The 5355-nt window shown below is 52.4% G+C and overlaps 1 pseudogene; it reads left to right on the forward strand.

Moving 5' to 3' along the window:
• The first annotated feature begins 4342 nt into the window (after positions 1–4342).
• On the forward strand, positions 4343–4629 carry LOC147823848 (Nuclear RNase P; annotated as a pseudogene).
• Positions 4630–5355: the final 726 nt, after the last annotated feature.

Here is a 5355-nt window from a genome sequence, read left to right on the forward strand (position 1 = left end):
ATTTTAATAACCCCTTCAAGGACACCTCCGGTGACCTAACTTCCTTCTGCCAGGCCCCACCTCATTTTCTTTTTCGTTTTGAGACAGGGTCTCACTATGTAGTTCAGGTTGGACTTGAATGTACAGCAATCCTCCTGCCTCAGCCTTCTGAGTGTTGGGATTACAAGTGTGCGACACCTTGTCCAGCATAGGCCCCAGCTCTTAAAGATTCTACCAGCTCCCAATAGCACCATCAGCTAGGAACCAATCTCTTAATTCCAGATTCACACCATAATGCTCATCTACATGGTCCACTCAGATGCTCAGCTTGTCAAAAACTGAAATTAGCATGCTCAGCTTTTTTCTGGGCCCTCATCTAAGGCTCCCTGTCTTAGTCACTTTTCTTGTTGCTGCGACAAAATATCTGACATCCATAATTCTAAGGAGAAGAGGTTTATTTTGGCTCACAGTTTGTAGAGGTTTCAATCCTTCGCTGGCTGACTCCAGGCGGGAGTGGCATGGTGGAAAGGCCTGGGCAGAGGAATGCAGCTCACCTCATGGCAGCCAGGAAGCAGAGACCAGGGAGGAGCTGGGCCAGGAGATGAACCCTTCCTTCCAAGCCATACCCCCAGATTCCTCCTCCTAACAGCAAGTAGCTATAAACCTGCATAATCCACTCACTTTCCAAAAGTCTCACCTATCGCCGGGTGTGGTGGCGCATGCCTGTAATCCCAGCACTCAGGAGGCTGAGGGAGGAGAATTGCCGTGAGTTTGAGGCCAGCCTGGGCTACATAGTGAGTTCAAGGCAGCCTGCACTACAAAGCGAGACCCTGTCTCTAAAAAACAACAAAAAAGTCTCAACTATGAGCACATGAGGCTCTGGGGGACAGACATTAGGTATAAACCCTAAGTGACCCCTAGCTTTCTGAAGTTCCCTTTCCATTTCCACTAAGCTTTGTTGGCTTTGCTATCCTTGGAACTCCCTAACCCCAAGCTGTAGGTGCCAGCAGCCCTCTGCCACCCTGCTCCCCTCACCCCACAGAGCCCCGTGGACCCCCACAGCACAGCCATCTCTGGATTCAGAGGAAACAAAGCTGCCTCTCCGTTTCTGTTCTCAGCCCCTCCGCCCTGTGTCCCTTGTCCCACTCTAACCCTCCCTGCACACACACCTGCCCGCAGCACCTCCCACATCTGCTCCTAGGGCGGGAGCCGGCATCCCCGCCCCCCCCGCCCCCCCACCCCCCGCCAGCCTGGGATTTCTGAGCTGAGAATTCAAATAGCTCAGCACGGAATCAGCTCAAGCAGGGTCAGCTAATGGAAATAACAAAATGCTAAATTATTTGAGGGGAAAAAGCGATTTTCTTTATATCCTGCTTGACTCAGAAAACACAGTGACCGTGGTGAAAATTAGAGGAGTCAGAGCTGGTATCTGGGGAAAGAAAAAGGAAAGCTTCCCGCCAGGCGCTCTCAGTGCAGCCCCAGGTGTGAAGAAGAGTGTGAGACCAACCCCAGGCTGGCACACAGCTGCCTGGAGCGGGCACCTGCTCCCCAGGGGCCCCAAGCAGCCGCTCCTGCCACCCGCCAGCTGAAGAGGCCAACAATCAAGGACCGGAACCCAAGGCCCTGCTGGCAGAGTGAAACTGGCTTCTCTTCCCAGCTCAGGCACTGACTCACTGTGTGCCCTGAGGCAAGTAACTCAACCTCTCTGAGACCACTCTCCTGGAAACAACAGGGAGTTAGTGAATTAATGGGTGACACATGCTCAGAAGGCCACAGCAGTCAGGGGCGGCTGTCAGCTGCCCTGCCTCACCCAGCCCCTCCTGTGCCCACTCCCCATGACCTGAAGGCCACAGATCAGCTGCGCTCTGGGTGCAGCTGCAACAGGTGCTGATGGGAACCGAAATGGGGTGCAGGACCCTGGGGCTTCTAGGACGCCAGGCCCATCTCAGAGGTGAGTTCCTGCCATACACTACACTGCTAATTCTAAGGAACCCACTCTGACACCCCCCACCCAGAGAGCCACTTGCCTCAGGGCTTCTGGACAAGGGAATGTTTGGTCTTTTTTTTTTTTTGGTACAAGGGATCAAACTCGGGTCCTTGCACTTGCAGGGAAGGCGGTGGAACCACTGAGCTAAATCCCCGGCCCTAAATGTTTGGTCTTACTATTGCTTTTTAGCCAGTTTTATAAAAATCTTTTCTTTTCTTCTTTTTTTGGGGGGAGGGTGCCAGGGATCGAACCCAGGGCCTTGCACATGCTAAGCACTGAACTGTACTCCCAGCCCTTGCAATGAGCTTTGTAAACTGGATTCCTAGCATCCCCATTTTCCAGATGAACACATATATGAGTGTCTGGTAAACTCTGTCTGATTTCTCAGAGTGCATTGGACAGAATGAGATCTCTTTCCCCCATGCTAAATGGCCCCAGGGAGCCAGGACAGCTGTCTCCTCAACACACACCGTAAGGGACCAGCCCCCGAAGGCCGCTGTGGACTCTGCTGCCCCAAGACCCAGCAGTGCTGGTGTGGGAAGATAAGCAAGATTCATCCAGTCATCATCTGCGCTTGCAGGAAGGCCAGGCTTGGGCTCCATGCTGTGCTCTGTTCTAAAGACAGCTTTTTACAGTTTAGAGGCCTCTGATTTCTTCACTTCCCAGGAACTGGCTGAGTTCCCGGGGCTGAGGTTGCCTTGAAGTTGACTGCTGGATTAGAAAAAGAGTTTTCCTCTATTTGGTTGTCAACTCAATCTAGAGTCTGAGCCAGTAGAATAAAGATTTCAACCGTCCTGGGTAAGTTCCCTCCACTAGGCTATTTGAGCAAATACGAATATGAAACTAGGGGGATGCATACAAAAGAAAAGGAGCCCCAACTTCAGGCTGAGGTGGACCATCTACGGGACACCCCAAAAGGCTCGAACTAGAGGGGGACAGCCAAGTGTGCTGGTGCATACCTGTAATCCCCAGCACTCTGGGAGGCTGAGGCAGAAGGATGGCAAGTTCAAGCCCACCCTCCTGCCTCCTAGCAAGTTAGTAAGACCCTGTCTCAAAATTTTAAAAATATGTATATTTTTTAAAAGGAGGAACTGAGGACATAGCTCAATGTGAAGGCTCTGGGTTCGACTCCCAGTACTAAACAAAACAAAAAAAACTTGGCGGTCGTACATAATCCAGGACTGCCCCCAGAATTGGCATCCTCACAATTTTAATCTTGCCTGCTGAGACTATAAGACCATAAGCACTGTGTAAGATTGCCCTCGTTTCAGAAAAGAAAGGGGAAACACTGAGAAAAGGGTCATCTTTTAAGTGAAGGGAATTTAACTTTGTGAGAAACTTGTTCTGCTTTTCTCACTGTCATGGATGGGGAAACTGCATCATGAACCCGTCAGCTTATCAGCTTCTCCAAATCACCAGGGCTTGGGCCAAGATGCCAGGATTCCTGGGCTCCCCATCCAGGGTAGCTGCTGTGTGGTTGTGTGGCCGGGTGGGTGCCCTCTGTGCCAGGCTGTACAGAGTCCAAGCGGCGCGGACACAGCTGGACTTGGACCTGAAGCCCACCTCTGCCAGTGTGGGGCCTGCAGATGGGCTCTGTGCTTCCGGTTCCCAGCTGGACAGGGGCAGCAGTCACTGTACCCACCTCTCGGACCCGCAGAGAGGCCTTGTGAGGGACGCACCACATGCGCCCAGTCTCTGTTTACTGGTTTTTTTGTTTTGTTTTGTTTTGTTCTGTTTGGACCCAGGGATAGAACTTGGGACCTTGCGCTTCTGAGGTAGGTGGCAGAACCACTGAGCTAAATCCCTGGCCCTGTGTTTACTGTTGCTTGTTACCTGGGGACTCCTGCTACCCGCTGCAGCTCTAGGGCATCTGAAACAGAAATGACCTTGGGATGGAGCATCTGGCTGTGAGAAGAAATGGTGGATGATCCTGCCCCTCGAAGTGAGGAGCAGGGCCAAACCAGAGGTCACACCCTGCTCTGCTTCCTAGCTGCTGAAACTTTCCTCATCCCACCCCACAGCGGGCACTTGGGCAGAAGAAGGGCTGCGGGGTCTAGAGGCCCAGTGTCTACCCCTAGGCAGTGCCCTTCAGGGAGGGACCCTGACAGAGGGACACCGGAGAACCCCAAAAGGCTGAGTCCCCATCTCTCACCTCACAGCTCAATGACAACTCACATGTACACTGCATATACCTATGTCCACACATGTACGAACACACACACACAGACAGACACACACACACACACACACACACTCTCTCTCTCTCTCTCTCTCTCTTCACCCTGAGCCACAAAGGAGCTCTGAACACCAACTGTGGTTATGTGAGTGCCTGTACGTGTGCATATGTGCAACTGTTTGAATGTGTGCACCTTACTGGGTGTGCACCTGTACTGGTGTGTACAGACGTGTACCCCCTTGTGTATAGGTGGGGGTGCACAAACACACAGGTGAGGAGGGGAGTGTGTTTGTGAATATGTGCATGAGCATAAAAGAATTCAAAAGTTGTGGGCAGGAGATGCCGAGAGCCTGCCCATGGGCAGGACCTGGAGGATCCCTCCTTAGCTGGAGCTTGGAACAGACTCACGGCAGCCAAGTGAGTTCAATGGCTGAGGTGAGGCACCGCCCCAGGCCTCATAACCCAATTCAGACTACACTCCCCCACCTCCTTGGGCCAAGGATTTAGCTCAGTGGTTTCGCCGCCTGCTGCACAAGCACAAGGACCCGAGTTCAATCTCCAGTATCAAAAAAAAACCAACAACAACAAAAGTTGGCCTAATGTCTCTCTCTCCCTTTGTGCATATCCACCTCCTTCTTTCTCTGTTTCCTTCTCTGTCGTGAAGAAAGTCAACAGAGAAGCCTGGAATCCTAGGAATAGCTGCCTCGGCTGGAAGGCCAAGGCAAGTTCAAGGCCAGCCTGGTCAACTTTGTGACATCCTGCCTTTTAAAAAAAAAAAAGGTGGCAGAGGAGACCAGCAAGGAGCCAGCTGAGCATGGGAGTCTTCAGAGCTGGTACAGATCCCGCTCTGCCTCTGCCGGCTCCAGTGAAACCAAGTCACTTAGCCTCCCTGAGCCTCAGTTCTCGCCCAGCTGTGGACAGGGCTTGCCTGGCACATCCGACAGCAGGACACGTGCACAGGCTCAGAGAAGCCCTGTCCTGGAGCAGCTGGCTGGGGCCACACTGCCAGCTTCACAGCCTGTCTTGTCGGTTTCTGATAGGGTGACCGTGTCTTACCTCGTACGCGTCCCTCTCTAAGACTATGGACCTTTCTGATTTCCAGTGGGTGACACATTTAGTTTTGTTTTGTTTTTTGGGGTTTTTTTTGGTACCGGGAATTGAACTCGGGACCTTGCGCTTGCGAGGCAGGCGCCAGAACCACTGAGCTAAATCC

Source organism: Heterocephalus glaber, unplaced genomic scaffold (assembly GCF_053883595.1).
Source record: "Heterocephalus glaber isolate CG9 unplaced genomic scaffold, H.glaber_assembly_v1.0 deba00001564, whole genome shotgun sequence".
Lineage (NCBI taxonomy): Eukaryota > Metazoa > Chordata > Mammalia > Rodentia > Bathyergidae > Heterocephalus > Heterocephalus glaber.